We start from the raw sequence: 18,509 nt of genomic DNA, 5'->3' as shown, positions 1-18,509 counted from the left end.
CTTAGCACATCAGTAAAGTCAGCCATCTCTGCCAGGCTCATCACTCCCCTAGGGGGCATGTTCCTGAGGGAGGAAGGAGAATCATCTTCCATTGCCCATCATTCTCTGCTGCATATACTTTTTGAGTAGTTTATGGAGGGCATAATTCTGCAGGGGGGATAAAAGGTTTTTCTCAGCCACCAAAACAAATCATTTTCCTCATGAAACAGGTCCCAGCTGTGTGACCACATGTCCGCCTCTTCATGTTGCTTCTGGCTTCACTTAGTGGTAGAGAAGGAACAGCGTCAAAGCTCACTTTTGCATAAGTGGACTTGGTTTCCCCCTATCATTTCCACCCCGTATGTGTCATTGTCAACATTGGGAGATAAGGTAGGCACCTGCTGGTCCTGACCCAGCCACTCTCTAGCAGTGACACCTGAAAAGGCAGGCCAGGTGTGGAGCAGGTACATTCTTTGCTTCCAGAACAGTTGTATCTGGTCCCAGGGAGACTTTGTACAAGAGGGGAAAATTGTGGTTGGTGAGTCCCTCCTCCAGTATCCTTGTGACACCACTCGAATCTTTAGCTGAGGATGAATTCTGTGCGCCAGGTGGTCTTCTGACTAACCCATCCATTCAGTTCCCCTTTAGAGCTCCTGCAGCTCTGAACCTTCCCACAACTCTGCGTGAGTGTCAGTGTCTCATATTGAATTTCCATCTTGACTCATCTGTCTCTAGGCAAAGATCCTTGAAAAGATTTAAATTGGGAACCAGACCTTGAGATGCCTGTTCAGAGCATTCCACAGCTTCTGAATAAATGCTTTTTCCTTCTTAACCCAATCTATCTTTCCAGGTCTGCCCAGCTAGTTCTTAAACAGCCCTGCGTTGAGGAAGCTTCCCAAGTGAGGTGGGTGCTTGTGCTATTTCTTACCTCTAAGAAAGCACCCCCATCCTTTTAGCCTGCCCAGGGTTCCCAAGAGCCAGATCCACTGTGACCAGGAGGCTGCATTGTTGCGCACACAGCTCAGGAAACAGAAATTGTGTGTCTATCCCAAAAGGCTAGTCTACTGAGGAGGTCTGATAGTCCTGTGGTCATAGGATGTCTGCTACTCTGTGGGCCCTGTTGAATGGTGGCAGAAGGCGTCGTACTTGTTTACCAGAGCTTACACTGACTGCTGTTTCCCACTTATTCTCCTTCTTGCTTTTGCTGAAACATGGGGAGGTGGAAATATACAAAGATAATTTATGGTCAAAGTCATGACTATAACTAGAGAGAGAAGATTTATTGTGCCTCATGTCCTAAACACATCTTCTGCTGTCTGAGCCTTTGTTTGTCTGGAAACCCCAAGCTGCTTAGAAGATGTCTGGGGAGGCAGGTGAACAAGACAGGGTCACATTAGCCTCTGGTATTGCATCTAGAGGCCTCAGCCAGGTCCTGGAGCCACTGGTGGTGAGGCAGGAAGAAATAGTTTTTTTTCTGAGCATTGTCCTAGTTCTGAGGATCTTCCCCAGTCTTAAGGTTTGAACTTCTCCTCAGTCTAGGAAGCCCAGATGCAAATCTAGTAATGACAGCCCTCTGTCCTGGGCTCTTTATGAGTGGCTGCAGGATTGAGGAATTTTGACTTAATCAGTCTTCCCTGTGTTTCTTGTTTTAAACCCTTTACCTTTTTCTCCAGGCTGAAGTATGGGAAGCTCCACAATAAATTGGCTGTGACTTCCACAGAAATTTGACAGTTTTCAAGGTTTCTTTTTTCCTTTCTGTATTTAGATGTGGCTATAGTTGCACTGCCAATCCTTATCTCTTCTGTCATCCAGCCAACTCCTGACTGGGTTAGGAGGTATTTGCTCTGCTGTCAGCATTGGCTGTATAATGAGGTGGATAGTTAAGAAATGGGTTGTTTAGCATGTCTTGGAATCTAAATTTTCTTCCCTGGTTGAGGGGGAAGCGATGATATTGGAAGAAGGCAGTAGGGAGGCAAATGTTAGCTGTGGAATAAACGCTTTCTCCTCAGGATCTTGGCCAAGCCAAGGAAATCATTCTTAATTTAAAAGCTTGTTTTATCTACCATATAGGGCTGCCTGTTCTGCAGTGACAGATTCTGTGGTGGCCCCCATAGACTGACTACCTGATTCCTGTATAATAGGGCTGTGTTCTGTTGTGGATTGTCATGAGGAATGTTGCAGGGCAGCAGAAGTAGCAAGATTGGAGAGCCTAGTTTGGGTGAATCAAACTTGCCCATCTGCAGTTTGCCTCAGAAAGAGTGGATCTCTTCTCATGACGACAGGCTCAGAGGAGGTAGACTAGGAGTGCTTCACTGGTTTGTTATTGGCTGATTGGAACTCTATATTGAGAATTCTTAAGTTCTCTGGACTCAGACTGTGTTTTCTCCTCTTCTGTGGTTGCAGATCAGAAAGGGATGTCATGTATGTTATATATGTGGCTTATGTTTGTGGCTTATGTTCGGCATCATGTTGCACTGAACAGCTTGAGTGCTCTTTGAAGATAAGGATATTCAATTTTCTGATGAGTACTAATCAGAATTGTTGAATAATTAGGAATTAGGGCCATGTGAGAGCCACCTGACTAGCAAGTCTCTAGGGAGACAAGAATGCTACTGGCAAAGGACTGGGAAATTTGGGATCATGATACCAGGGCCTTGAACCTTAGACAGCTTTTGGTCAGTGTGATATCACTTTAGGTTACTTGGTTCCTAATTTTGGATTCTAAAACAATATGTGGTCATGACTTGCGCAGCAGAGGGTCCGTCTCAGCCTACCCAGCATCACCTACCTCTCTCTAATCATTGCCTTGGCATAGCCTAGAGGCATTCTTGTTTTCCAGTGGCTTCTCTTGCTGTGGCTGTTCAGGAAGAACTGGACTAGGTATCTAGTCTGAGAACATGATTCTATTTGATTTCTAACTGCACTTGGGTACTTTACCTATTCACCAAATGCAGACAGCAGATTATATTCATACAAAAACCAACAAACAAAACAAAAACCTACCAATCAAACAATAAAACCTAGAGCTTGTCTCAGCAGAAGGGAAAACTCCCTTTATATTATGCGCTGGCAGTTTCTTGCTATGTTCTGTCTTTCCTCTGAAACGGGGAGCTCCTCAAAGTATAGGCCTCCTTCTGTGTCTTTATATCCTATAGCCCAGACACGAGAGAGGTGAATAGGCAGGGGAGAAGAAAGGAGCGGGGAGAAAAATGAGGGGAAGAAATGGGGGAGGGGAGAGAGTAAGATCTATATTTAGCAAGAGGGAGAGACACTCACCCAGGGTGTGCGAGTGAGCTTGCTGGTGAGGTCTATGTGTGCGTGAGTGTGCTGGGGAAGGGGGTGTGTGCTCCAGGAATGTGTGAGGAGGGCTGGTGCCCTATGGGAGGTTGCAGGCAGGAAGCAGCTGGAGAGGAGGAGGAGCAGCAGCAGGAGCAGGGGAGCTGCCCTGCTTTCCGTCTCAGTCTCAAAGCCCGGAATCGATTGAGTTAGAATTCCACATCCAGTTGAAGTTTGGCTGCTATTGCTGAAGCAGGCTCGTCGTCAGAATCCCCCTCAGCAGAGAGGTGTGGACCAGATTGGATTCCTAGATTTGTAGTCAGCAAGATTCCTGCCCAGCCTTTCAATGAGAGGATTTCTCTGCTGGGCATTGTTCCTATCGTCAACTTTGCACCGTGGAGCCAGCCAGCTGGATGCAACTGAGAATAACAGCTCCTTGGCTCTGTTTGCTGGTTGGGCAAACAGCCGTGCTGTGGCATAGAAAGTTCATCCTGTGGCTTCTTTATCAAACCAAGGAGTGCTTCTGAATGGATTTCCTCTTACAGACAGCACTTGCATTTTAAAACTTGAGTATTTGTGGTTTTAATGTGTTGGTTTGTAAAATTTCCTTAACTCTTCTTTTGGTTGAAGCAACAAGGTAAGTGGTATCAAGTGTATGACTGACGGAACGATAAGAAGGGACAAAAGCAAAGCATTTGTGGGTGGGATAAGGAACAGCTACATTAATTATATAACTGCTTGAGACAACTTGCTGGTGGGGGGTCATTATAATGAGTGAAAAATAGCATACTCAGCACTGAGGATAGAATCTTCACGTGCGCATGTTTATGTACTGATAATCTGACCATCCATTTTTCCTTGGTACTCTTCTATATGTATATACATAACCCATCTACCCCTCTGGATGTATGCATACTTGTATACAAATAATCTGTTTTCTCCCTCTCGATATGTTCATATGTTTATAGCTAACATGTTCATTCCTCTCTGTGTGTATATATATATATATAGACAACTCATTCATTCATCTTATATGAATATACACAAGCCAGCTTTCCCTCCATGTACATACACATATATATAGATAGCTGTCTCTTTATCTTATGCATGTTTGCACATACTCAGTAACTTTCCTATTCTTGTGTATATTTCCTGTGCCTGTGTATACTTAAAACCTTTCCATTTTCTGTATACTGTCCTCTTGTCAAATGTATTAATTTTTTCCTCTCGTGTGCAATGCCATATAAATAGAAAAGTCATCTTGAGTTTTCTCAGTCTTGAGTGTGTGCACACTTGCATAATAGATAATCTGTCCATTTGTGTCATGAATATGTGGTGAAAAGAGCACTAACTTTGTAGACTGAATACCCCTTTTAAATCCTAGTCAAAGTGACCTTTTCTCTCCCACTTCACAGGGCTGTTGTGATGATAAAATAGGAATCATATAAATCATATAAAAAATACAATTTTACTATTGTTATTGTCCCTCTAGTGTGAATTGTGTAGGATAGCATACCTTTGATCCAGCTCCATTGAGATTATGCTCTTATCTGTGAGACAAGGGGTAGCTTCTGTTGAAGTAATTAGGTTTATCCTGTGGTTTTGCCCAGAGAATTGGGAAGAAGGAAGCTACAAAGTGTCTAGAAAGGGTCAGGTTGAGAGAGAGAAAAGGTCTCATCCTCTGCAGGTTGGGGTCTTAATATTTCATTCTTTGTGGCCTTGAAAAAGATTGAATCTGTCACAAAATGGAAATAAGCTGCTTCTAACTGGTATCAAGGTGATTAGGTAAAAGGATGAGTGAAAGAACAGAGCATTCTGCTGCCCCTGTGATGATAGTCTGCTCTTTGCAGTGAGCATCTGCTGTCAGGTTTTTGAAGGCTCTCCAGAGTATACCCTGCCCCATCCTTCTCGACCTGTGCTGTCCACTATGGTAGCTACTGGCCACATGTGACTGTTGAATACTTGTCGGGTGGCTAGTCTAAATTGAGATGGGCTGTAAATGTAAGATACATACCAGACTTCAAGGACTCAGTATGAAAAAAGGAATGCAAATATTAAAATTAAGAAAAATGCTATGATAGCCAAACAAAACTACTACTCCATAGGCTATATCACAGTGTAGTATTCTCTAAAGGACTCTTCTCACATTTTCTAATTTTGTGTTTTGGTTCCTTTTACTCAGTGGCAAGATTGTTTTGTTTATTTCGAGCACCGTATGTGCCAGGCACTGTTTTAGGTGCTAGGAAAACAACAATGAATAAAACAGAATGCCTGCTCTCGTTCTAGGATAAAAGGTCTGGAGAGACCAATAATAAACAAGCAAACAAATATATGATCAATCAGGTGGTAATGAGGTAATAAGTTCTATGAAGAAACGATTGCAGAGTAAAGTGATAATGTAGGATGGTTTGTTTTTTTTGGGAGGGGGGCGGGGGGCATGATTCCTGCTCAGGTGGCTTCTTCATTCTGTTCACAAGAGCCATGAGGTAATAAGGAAAAAAGAGAGTGTGATAAGTGCTTAAGAAAATATTATTTTGACACATGCTAAAGATAGTAAGGCAGACTTTATTCAGGGGGACTACTACATTAGGGTATTGTAATAGAGCACAGAGATTGAGCCTAACTCCGAATACAAGGAAAAGTGGAAATTTATAGACAGGAGCAGGGGTGAGAGTAAGTGGATGAAAATTACTAAGAGGAAATATCAGGAGAATAGGAGAGTCTGGCTAAACTGATTTGACAGGATTTTTGCTGGAAGTTGGGTAGGGTGGGAGATAAGGAATTTGGTCAGATATCAAAGGTGGGGTGTTTTCACTAAACTGGCCCAGGAAGATTCTTGCTAAAATTGGACTAAACAGAGCACAAGGTCAGGGGCCTAGTTAGAAAGGGGACTCAGAGCAACCTGTCTCAAGTTTGGTCAAAGGAGAGTCTTGGTCATGAGTATCAGAGTCTGGGTACATGTGTCTTTATGGTTTGTTATACTCTTTGGTATAATAAACCTTGGTGCTGCTGAAAGGGAGGCCTGGGCAGGGCACAGACTCCCCAGCTCTCCTAACTGTCACTCAGTCTTCATTCTGAGGTCCTCATATGCCAACTCCCTGAAGGCTGCCTCCTCTCTCATGCTACTGTACATTACTCAAGGTTCTCTCTTGGTACAATGCTTGAGGTTTTCTTTCATTTACAATGTCCAGCTTTTGGCCTATAAATGGGGTTACCCCTAAAGCTGGTGAGGAAGGGTGATAAATCCTAGGAGCTACCGTCCTTTGACCTTGCTCTGCATTTGATCTAGGGCCTTGGTCGGCAAACTGCGGCTTTAGAGCCACATGTGGCTCTTTGGCCCCTTGAGTGTGGCTCTTCCACAAAATACCACGGCCTGGGCGAGTCTATTTTGAAGAAGTGGCGTTAGAAGAAGTTTAAGTTTAAAAAATTTGGCTCTCAAAAGAAATTTCAATCGTTGTACTGTTGATATTTGGCTCTGTTGACTAATGAGTTTGCCGACCACTGACTAGGGCATTCTTTTATTCCATTTGGTTAACATCACGCTTCATACCTTGTGACCCTGATCATTTTCTCTGACAAGATTCTCTGTAAGCATTGACTTTTTCTCAAAGGTTAGCATCCATTCCTGTGGACCCCTACCTGCTGTGGCCCTAGAAAGCCCTTCCTCCCCTTGGCCCTGGTCTAATAGCACATTTTGTTAGAACGTTGTCCTGATAGGCCAAGGTTATGGATTCAGTCCCTAGTTAGGGCACATATAATAATCAACCAATGAATGCATAAATAAGTGGAACAACAAATCGATGTTTCTCTGTCTTCCTTCCTCTCTCTCTCTCTCTAATAAATGAAAATTTAAAAATTAATTTCTTCTACTATATTAGCCATATAACATAATTGGTAAATGGTCCAGGAATATATGACCCCTGGGGAGTAAGGGGCTCAGAGCTCTTGGCTTTCTGCTTTCAGAGCTTCACACAAAGTGAGAGGCTGCTTGATATGCATAGAGTCCTGGCCGTCCCCAGAGGTTCCCCAGTTGTTTTCTCCCAGCCAGGATTTGGGTCAGAAGCAATTTTACAAGGAATATTCACATTTTAATCACATTTATTTGATAAGTCAGAAAGTAGTAAAAGAATGAGCTCTTTCAGAAAACTGACTTTGAGTAGGCTTTAAGGGGTTTACTCCTTCCCATAGTACTTAGCTTTCTATCATTGGAGCTTTACTCCTTTTGATTAATTCATTTTGTTTTTAAAATATATATTTATTTATATTGATTTCAGAGAGGAAGGGAGAGGGAGAGAGAGATAGAAACATCAATGATGAGAGAAAATCATTGATGAGCTGCCTCCTGCACACCCCACACTGGGGATGGAGCCCATACCCGGGCATGTGCCCTGACCAGGAATCGAACTGGGATCTCCTGGTTCATAGGCTGACACTCAACTACTGAGCCACGCCAGCCAAGCTCATTTTGTTTTGATGTGTTCCCTTTTCAAACACAGATATTCCTTGAAAGGTGTGCTTTATTTTTCCTAGCCTTAGACATTCTTTAGGGAAAGATAGCAGAAAGTATTATATTTGAGAGTATATGTATGAGATTTGGAGAGTGGATAGGCCAACTGGATAGAGCAGAGTGACAGGACTGGGTAGGTAATAGAGGAAACTAAAGGACCAGGTTTGAGCTGGGTGGACCCCAAGGCTTCCTTATCCCATAAGCTCAAATACTACTTGTCTGTGGCCTTCCCTGCCCAGGTTTTACTGGGCCTCTCTCTGCCTTCATATTATCCATCCCTATAATTAAATGCTTGCTTTTATTTACTTTTTTACACCTTCTGTTATAACATGTATTACTTTATCTTGTGCTTGTCTATATGCCCATCTCCCGCTTCAAACCTTGATATATTAGAGAACAGGAACTATGCCTTATATCCCTGGCACATAGCTTAGTGCCTGGCACATTGGTTGAATTGATTTAGAGATCAAATTGTCCTTCTCTTACTTTGGCCCCTGTTATTTCATTTCTATGGACAGTAGTAGCAAAGAGAGGATGGGGAAGGAGATGGCCTTGAATTAGGCCTCCTGATCCTGAGGCTTGCCCCTTCAGTGCCTCCTTGGCTTTTGGTATCCTATTGGGCTCTGAGCAGAGTGGTTGATCCTCTGGGCATCACATTGGGCTCTGTCCCCTGCTTCAGAACTTAAATATCTGAATAACGGAGTGGATTTTGTGCCTTAAGGAAACCTGTATCCCCAGGAGGTGATTTTCAAGTTCAGAGTCATTTGCCCCTGTGTGGCTGGCCAGCAAGTATTGTAGGCACTGCACTCTTGAAGGATTCACCTGGCAAGATGTGCAGGAAGTTAGGCCAACACTATCTATTCTAGAGTACTGATCTGAGGGGCAGAAGCAGATAGGCCCAAAGTTAACCTGGCCTGCACTGAAGCAATAGCAGGTGAGTTAGCTTCATTTTTGTTCCTGAGAAAATGCCTCATCTGGACCAAAGTGAGGCTGACTTGGTGGACCTGGAAATGAGTTCTGGGCCTTACCAGCATTAGAAAGGAAAAGCTTGCCTCCTATAGTTATTGCCCCTTACTCATACTTTCAATTTGCCCGAGGGAGGATGGCAAGCCTGTTGTCACCTGAATGTTTTGCTCCTCCTTTTTCTTACCTTAAAAAAAAAAAAAGAAAAAGCTTCTAGAAGGAAGCAAGACTAATAAAGGATGTCACTTAATGGTCGGATTCCAGGCACTGCTGTAGATCATTAAAAGTGACTGGGAAAGATAGGGAGCTGGGGCTGGAATAGAAGTCATGGTTCACTCAAATCATACTATTTAGACGGTTGCATGCTTGGCTTCGATATTAGTTTCCCTGCTTCTTTGTCTCAGGGACTTGCCATGTTAGTAATAATAACACTGCAGTTCTTTATTGTTTACCAATTACCAGTCTCACATTTTAGCTTTATAACATTCCTACTTTCCCCTTTACAGATGAGAAAACTAAGACACAGATAAGTCAAATGTTTAATCAAAGGTCACTGGTGAAGGAAGACCCAAACTTAAGTCTTCTGATTCTCAGCCTAGTAGCACTTCCTCATGGCATCATGTGGTCATACACGGAGCTTTCATCTTGGTTCAGTAAGCAGTCTTTCTCCTTGAGACAAACTTGAAAGGCTAATTGCCAGCTCCAGCCCTTCTAGGGCCAAGGTGCTAATACCTTGCACAGTTAGGGAGAAAAGAAAGGAGTGGCTTTAGAAATATAAATTTTGTACCTGTTGGAGGAGAAAAGGAATAATTTTACAAGTCAGTACTAGAATTGAGGGCTTTGCTGCTTAGGCAGCTGGACACTAAGCCCAAGACCCAGGAGTTCTTGTGAATATAGAGCATCCCCTCTCTCACACACAGACTAGATTGAGTTGGCTAGATTAGGGGTGTGGCTGACCTCAGCCCCTTGAGACATTGGAGTAAAGCAATAATGCTTGGAAAGCAATAATTAGCCTGGCAGGTGTGGCCCAGTGGATGAGCATCAACTCAGGAACCAGGAGGTCATGGTTTGATTCTTGGTTGGGACACATGTCTGGGTTATGGGCTTGATCCCCAGTAGGGGGCATGCAGGAGGCAGCCAATCAATGATTCTCTCTCACCATTGATGTTTCTATCTCTTTCTCCCTCTCCCTTCCTCTCTGAAATCAATAAAAATATATTTAAAAAAATTAAAAAGCCCTACCTGGTTTGGCTCAGTGGATAGAGCATCGGCCTGCAGACCAAAGGGTCCTGGATTTGGTTCCGGTCAAGGGCATATACCTTGGTTGCAGGCTCCTCCCTGGCCCGGGCCACAGTCGGGGTTCATGCAGGAGGCAACCAATTGATGTTGTTTCTCTTACATTGATGTTTCTCTCTGTCTTTCCCTTTCTTCTACTCTCTCTAAAAAATCATCCTCAAGCGAGGATTAACCAAAATAAATAAAAATAAAAAGAAAGGCAATAATTAGGCCTTTCAAATGCCTTACAGGATGGGTAGAATTCTTAGATGGGGAATTCCTAGATGAAGTAGAGTTTTTGGTGAGCTAGAGAGAAGGGAAGAAATGAAATGGGAATTAATCTAGTTTCTGTTTCTTGATTCTTGGCCTAGTTATTTTTAAAAAGTCAGCTTCATCTTTATCCCAAATCTTGTGACTCATCCTTCTGGTTCTTCCTAGTCTGGGAGGCATAGTGATTTTAACTTTTAGGCCCATAGACCGTAGATGGTAGCCTTTCCTGAAAATGAATTGCAGTGGGAGCTATAAGTTTGTTTTGTTTTTTTCTAATCCTCACCCAAGGATATTTTTTCCACTGGTTTTTCAGAGAGAGTGGAAGAGGGGGAGAGAGAGGGTGGGGGGAGAGATATTATTGGTTGCCTCCTGCTCACACCTTGACTTGGGCTGGGATTGAACCTGCAATGAGGTACATGCCCTTGACTGGGAATTGAGCCCACAGCCCTTTGATCCAAGGGCCTGCACTCTAACCCCTGAGCAAATTCAGCCAGGGTAGTCAGTTTGTTTTTTTCACATGCTATTTTCCATTTTTGGGGTTAACTTGAGTGCTGGAAAAAGAATAAGAGGCAAGGGTTTAAAAGATTTAGAAATCTTGATCAAATCTAGAAATTGGGAAAACCATCTCTGGTTTTACCCTTCCCAGGGAGACCCAGCAGAGACAGAGTATTGGCAGTTCCATGTCTGCTTGGGCTCTCTGCTTTCCCCTTTGTACTTTCCACTCTGCTCCTTCCCTATATTGTACATTTCCAGTAAAAAGAGAATGGATGCCCACCTCGTGTAAGGTAATAGTCATCTCAACCTCTGTAGTACAGGTGCCAATAGCTTAGGTTGTAGGGGCAAGACTGGTGGCAGGTCTGTCTTTACCTTTTTGGAGAACAGCAAAGCACTGTGGAGCCCTCTGTGATATAATCAACTCTCCATCTATCCTTCACAGGCCAATCAGAGGGCTAAAACAACCCTCTTGTTACTCCAAGAAAATCACTTCCCCTGGTGCTCTGAAGAAGGCATTAGACCAGATGCTCTGTGGGCCAGGCGAGCCAAACCCGTGTATTGATTAGGCTGCACCAGGCCCTTAGAGACTATAAAATGGAGTTCAGAACTCCAGCTAAGCCTGAGCCTCTTTCATCCCCACCTGTGAGCCCATCATATGTGTGCCTTTGGCCATCTGGCCCTCTAATCCAAACATGCTAAATGCCTCCTGAGTCTGGACAGTAAGTATGCCCACACTGTGCTATCTTATTCTAGAACTAGGTATAGAAAACATTTTTTTCCTTCCAAGTTTTAAATACTTAACATGGTCCTTTCTCCAGTTAAGGGTTGCTATCACTTTGTGCTATAAGTTCTTGTGAATATAGAGCATCAGCACAGGCAGGAGTGAACCTGGAGTAGCTGAGCCTTCACCAGAACAACCAACTAGGAAAAAAGAAAAATAACATTCTTCATCTTGTCTTTGTCATTTGTTCACTGTGTATGTGACTTGAGCTTTGGTAGTTAAGCATCTATTTGTTCATTCCTGAGCCAGACCCTCGTGTTGAATTTTATAAAGATTCAGTTACTCATTGATCTCACCCCTACCTACTTCCCAGGAGTTTGTCTCAATCCTTGTGCCTTTGGGTACTTGCCCAGAACAAAAGGGCTTGATTCAATTTTATATCAATACTCTGATGAAAAGCCAAGGAAAGAGAACTGATTGCCTATAGCTTTTAAGGCCAGCATGGGGAGACAAGTCAGGGTTGACTTCCACAGTCTTAGAGGGTAACATTCTTATTCCTTCTTGGCAGTTTGATTCAGGTTAAAAGTATCCTGCTGCTTTCTGACCTGAGTGCACTATTTTCCTTTTTCACTAGCTGCAGGATAAGAGTCAAGCCAGGATCCCAGGGGCATGTGCCAGGTTTGGAGACCACACATGGGACCAATCCAGGCAACACTGTGGGCTAAGCCCAAGGCATCAGCCAGCAATTATTGCTAGAAGTAGCCTGAAAAGAGCAGGACAGGGTATTGCCTTCCAAGACAATCTCTAGTAAGCATCCTGATCAGAAATAAGAGGAAGAAACAGAGAATACCTCAAACCCAGAGGGAGAAAATGAAGCGATTGTTGCAAGAGTCAGAGGAAGAAATCATGGTCACCTTGGGACCCTCCTCCAGGATTTCCCCAGATAAAGCTAAGGCAGAGACCATGTGTGGCATCAAGAGCAAGTCCTCAGGACCTGCTGAATCCTTACCAGAGGACAGCTCCATGCCCCCTTGCTGTGGGTCAACAGCCTCAGCCATTGGTGGGGATAGAGACGGGGGCCTGGCCCAGTATAGCAGCTTTGGACAGGAGGCCAGCAGCCCGCTTCCTCTGGGCTCCACAGCCCAGAGGTCTAGCTCTCAGGACCTCTCATCTGCCAGCATTACCACCAGCTGTCAAGAGCCCTCAGAAGGGAATCAAGCCAAGTTCCTTTTGTCCAGGGGCCAAGGCTGGAGCCTTGAACAACAAGGACCTTTGGGGGATGTAGTGGACTATATAATCAGAGAGCTGCAAGGCATCAGTCGTCTCCAAACTGAGATTGCTGAGCTGCAGCAGCACTTGAGCCAAGTCCAGGGTTCAGTGGATGAAGTCTCTAGCTGTGTAGACTCAGTTCTGAGTGAAATAGGCTTGCAGGTGGGCAGCAGCTCCCTTGCCAAGGTGTGTGCAGGAGGAAAGGCCCAGGAGCCCCAGGTGGGAAGACTTCCTGAGGAAGCCATTCTGTATCTGTATGGACTTCCTGAGCAAGATGGGGAAAATACCTTGGAGCTGGTGCACAGCTTCCTGGCCAAGCATGTCTGTGTTAATGGCATGCAGTGCAATAGGTACATCAAAGAGGCTTATAGGGCAGGCAGTGCCCAGGCCCCCAGGCCCACTGTTGTGAAGCTTGCCCATGTAGAGCACAGAGACTTCATCCTGCAGAAATCCATACTCTTGCAAAGTGTAGGGGTCCGGATTGCCACCAAAGAAGAACCAACCTGGCCACCGTGCTTTGGGAAATACAGTAAGCATTCCCCAAAGGAGTCTCTATCATTTTTGCAACAACAGCCTCAGGATCATAATTCAAGTTACTCAATCCCAGACAAACCAGTTCTTCACGTCGAAAGAGAAGATAGAGGACCCTTGAATGGAGCATATCAAATGAAGGCCCAGAATCAGCATAGCGAACCCTTGATCCCTGAGCAGCAAAGCCTTTGCTTCCCACCTAGGGACAATGTAGCAAAGCCAAGTGATTTGTCTAAGCCAGGGGATGAAGTAAAAGGAACATCAGAAACATCCCAAGTCATCGGTGGCAGCTGTGGTGAACTGACAGAGAGAGAGGCTTCTCTGTCTGCCCTTCGTCAATTAGAGGAACCTTCCCTAGTGTTAATCTCAAAAGAGGGGGATTCTGGGAAATCCCAGGTTTTCAGACCATGTAGTCAAGGACTTGAAGCATGTGAAGTAGCAAAAAGAGAAAACAACTACAACGATAAACGTGAGGACAGTAGCTGCCTGTCACCGTCTGGGTTGCTGAAGACAGAGGACAAGCTCCTGGCCTGTGAAGCCGGACTTGATATTTTGAGCTCAAAGCAGCTAGAGGACCTTTTGACAGACAAGTCCAGAAGGTTTGCAACTATGAGCTGTGACAGCATGATGGAGCAAATTATCATAGGGCCTGAGACTTTCAGTGGCATGGTTCCTATTGACTTGAATGAAGAGGAGGAATGTGCTGCTCAGGTCCTTAAAGATGTCTTTGAAAAGTCCTCTTGTGGTGTGAGTGGCTCGCAGGAGGATGAAGATGTAGAAATTAAGTTTTATACAAGTAAACTGGGCCGAGCAATTCACCACTTTCGTTCAGCTCTGCAGGGAGTGTTTCAGAAGCTGGAGAACAGTGGGTCAATCAGTCCTGAGGACCTGGAAAGCAATGAGAGTTGTTCCCAGTCAGAGAACAGTGATAGACTTCTTGGGACAACGAGTTCATGGGGTGCCCAGGATTTCTCTGTGGAGAGCCCCGGGAGCCAGGGGAGTGAGAGCTTGCTCAGTGTGGTCTCTGGCCGAGTGGGCATCTCCACACAGGGAGACCAAACCTCTCAGGATCCCAACAACTTCTCTCCGGCTTCTCAGAGCTCACCTCTTGCATATTCATTGCCAGGTTTGACTCTGGCTCCGGGTCTGGAAAGTGAAATGTGTTCCAGGCCTGAATCTCCCAAGCAGGGCAGACTAAGCTTAGAGCAAGTGTGTGCAGAGACCATCTACCTCAACAAGTGCATCAACAATTTTAAGAATGTTCTAAGAGAGAAAAGACTGAGGCAGAAAAAACTTTTGCATGATCTGGTCCAGAAGGCAAACCATCTCTCGGTAGAAGACATGCACCCAGGTATTCCGAGTCTCTATTTCATGGGGCTGCAGCTGGGCATGGGCTCTCTGTGGCCAGCATAAGACCTAGCTTGGTGGTGAGTTTCACAAGGTGAAGGGGGAGGTTCACAGCTTGAATCAGTCTAAATTACTTGAGTATAAATTTTAAACGAATCCTGTGGGAATTAGAGTGAAAGAGGGTTCTAAAAGCAACAGGAAAGAAGTTCCTGTCCCTAAGGAACTTCCTATATAGCAATGGTGTATGTGTGTGGGTGGCTTTAGAAAGTACCTTTTCAAAAGAGGGAAGAACATTTGGGCAGAAGTAGTTTACAGCAATAGAACTTTTAGGATAATCGAGAGTAAAGTAGGTGCAGAGTAAGAGGCAGGAATGGGGGATAGGGCGTATTGACTCACAGGCACTAGAGGGGCTAACACAACGCTACGTTGCATTTAAAAATTATCCTTATTTCTTGCTGAGATAAGATTGCCATTTCCCCACAAGCTGATGGGGCTTCTGCACTTCGTAGGCCACTCTGGGAATTTCCGTTATCCCCACCAGCCTCCTTCCTACTTCTGGACTTGACAACATAGAACCTTATTTACAACTTGGAACTGTCCAGAAACTGTTTATAGGGCTGACCCTACCTAAGGGCCTGACTCTGCCCTCCCCAGGCCATGTTCCCATTCTTCCATCTCCAACTAAAGGCTGCCCACCTAAGAACTAGAGAATGGAATGGTTTTGACTACATGGAATACGAGAACTTTTTTTCTAGGCATTTGGAGATACGTAGCTTTAAAATTACTTCTCCCAGTCAAATTTAAATTTACCCAAAGAGCATGTACTGCATTCATCCAGTTTTAAATATAAATGGAGTTGTCCTTTTATGCATATAACCTGATTAATCTTTCTAAAGCAAAATTAAAATTATGAAACATATTGTGTTGGCAAAGGTGTGAGGGAATAGGTACTCACACATTGCTCGTGGGATGGGAGTGTAAATTGGTATAACCCAAGGAAGGCACTTGGAAATTTATCAGAATTGCATGTACTCTTTGAGCCCCAATATTATTTCCAGGGATATACCCTGCAGGTATATTTTCACCTGTGAAAGGGACGTATGTTCTAGGCTGTTTTTGAAGCATTGTTTTTAATAGCAAAGATTGAACACAACCCAACTGTTCATTAAGAAAGACTGGTTAAATAACTTACTGGCATGTCCAAGCAATGGGATACAGTACCATGTAGCTATAAAAAGAATAAGGTAGCTTTTTACTGAAATAGAAAGATATCTAAGATAAATTGACATGTGACTAAAACAAGGTATAAAACAGTATGTCTAAGATGTCCAGAGTTGTATAAACAGGAGTGGGAAAGAATACACATCCAAACCCATAGTGTCTGTTTGTATATGTATAGAATATGTAACAAAGATACAAAAAACTGATGCACAATTTCCTGTGGGAAAAGTTATTAGGTGAAAAACTAATGGGATGAGAAAATTCTTCATTAATATCTTTTAATATTCTTTTAGATTTTGAGTCCAGTGATTGTAATATCAAGTCATAAAATTAAATTAAAAATAAAAAATTTAAATCATGTCACTTTCCTTTCAAATATCCCTAGGGCAGCTCCTTATAGTTTATCAAAAAATCTAAATTTGCCCTGACCGGTTTGGCTCAGTGGATAGAGCGTCGGCCTGCGGACTGAAGGGTCCCGGGTTCGATTCCAGTCAAGGGCATGTACCTTGGTTGCGGGCACATCCCCAGTAGGGGGTGTGCAGGAGGCAGCTGATCGATGCTTCTCTCTCATCGATGTTTCTAACTCTCTATCCCTCTCCCTTCCTCTCTGTAAAAAATCAATAAAATATATATTTTTAAAAAGTCTAAATTTCTTCCCTTAGCATTCAAGACCACTACAACTGGTCTCTAGTTTGCATTTCCAGGCTATCCCCCATAGTCCCACTGTACTCCACCCTAAAGGAAACTTTGCTGTCGTTCAGATTCGTCTTGTACTTTCTGTTCTCAGTATATTCACTTATACATGCTTCCTTCTAGGCTAAGGTGCTGTGTTCATCATATCAGCCTAGCAAAATGTACTCAGTTTCCTTTCTGAATGGTATTTTATTATATGTACATATACCACATTTTGTTTGTCCATTAATTTATTGATGGGCACTTGGATAACTTCCATCTTTTGGCTATTGTGAATAATGCTGCTATGAATATGAGTGTGCAAATATTTGTTTGAGTTCTTGCTTTCATTTATTTGGGTATATACCCAGAAATGAATTGCTGGATCATATAGTAATTGATTTTTTGAGGCATGGCCATATTGTTTTCCAGTGGGCGTACCATCTTACATTCCCACTAGCAGTGTACAGAGGTTCCAATTGATCCATATCCTTGCCAACATTTGTTACTTCCTGCTGGAGTGTTGGTTTTTTTTTTTTTTTTTTGTAATAGCCATTATAATGAAGTAGTGTGCAAAAGTTTTAAGTGAAGTTTTGATGAAGTTCAATTTATCTATTTTTTTCTTACATTGATTCTGCTTTTGGTTTCATAGATAAGAAACCATTGTCTAATCCAAGGTCATAGAGATTTACGTGTTTTTTTTTCTAAAGGTTTTATAGTGTTAGCTCTTACATTTAAGTGTATGATCCAATTTGAGTTAATTTTTGTAGATTGTGTGAGTAGGGGTACAATTTAATTTGTTTGCATGTGGATATTTAGTTATCACAGCCCCATTTTCTGGAAAAGACTGTTCTTTCCCCCATTGAATGGTCTTGGTACCCTGGTCAAAAATCAACTGACCATAAATGTAAGAGTTTATTTCTGGATTCCAATTCTATTCCATTGATCTCTTGACTGTCCTTATGCCTCAATTCCTTCTTTTGGAAACACTCCCTTCACTTGACTTTCAGAACACTTCTCAGTCTTGGTTCACCCCCAACGTTATTGACCGTTCCTTCTCAATCATCTTTTTTGGTCCTTCCTCATCTTCCCAACCTTGTAGTATTCAGTCCTCACTACTTTTTTTAAAAAAAAGTTCATGCTTGTCTCCTAGGTTATCTCTTTCAATCTTATGAGTTTCATAAGCATTTCCAGATTCATATATCTGGCCCAGAATCTTCATGAACAACAGATTCCACATAAACTTAACATCCCATTTGGATGTACATAGGCATTACATATTGGACATAACCCAAATCAAACTCCTGCTCCTGCTCCTCAAATCCCTACCAAACCTGCTTTGTTGTACTGGTCCTTAACAGTAAATGGCAGCTCCATCTTTGCAGCTGCTTGTGCCCAAATCCAGAGTCATTCATGACTTCTTTTCTCTCACAACTGACATCCAATCAATTAATAAATTCTGCCTGCTTTATCTTTTTTTTTAAAAAAAATCCTGAATTTTACCACATTTCTGTCTTTACCACTGTCATCCTTGTCTAAGCCACCATTTTCTTTCGTCTAGAATAGATGATTGCAGTAGTCTAACTGGTCTCCCTGCTCCTACCCTTATCCTTCTACAGTCTGTTCTCCCCACAGCAGAGTAATGAGTCAGATCATATCACTTCTCTGCTCACAGCCTTCCAGTGATTTTTCTGTCTCTCTCAGAATGAAAGACACAGTGTTCATAAGGGCCTATAGAGCCCTATTTGAACTGGCAGCCTTGCACACTTGCTTCACACCAATTATGCTTGAACCTCAGGCTTTGTATTTACTGCGTGTTCTCTGACTGGAATAATTTTCTCCTGGAATTCTGAATAGCTTCTGTACTCATTTCCTTAAGGTCTCTGCTTAGATGTCATTTTATCAATGAGGCCTTCCTATAACCTTTTATGAAATTTAAATAGCAGCCGTAACATGATCACAGGGGACTTTATGTTTGCCTCT

General features: G+C 43.2%; 1 protein-coding gene across 1 annotated transcript in view; it reads left to right on the top strand.

The window, feature by feature from the left end:
* UNC13B (unc-13 homolog B) overlaps positions 1-18,509 on the top strand; it is a 147,240-nt gene that overhangs the window by 86,730 nt on the left and 42,001 nt on the right. The gene's annotated exons all lie outside the window — the stretch shown is intronic.

The sequence above is a fragment of the Cnephaeus nilssonii genome (assembly GCF_951640355.1).
Source record: "Cnephaeus nilssonii genome assembly, chromosome: 14".
Lineage (NCBI taxonomy): Eukaryota > Metazoa > Chordata > Mammalia > Chiroptera > Vespertilionidae > Cnephaeus > Cnephaeus nilssonii.
The sequence above is the reverse complement of the archived record's forward strand: the minus strand, read 5'-3'. Positions and strand labels throughout refer to the sequence as shown.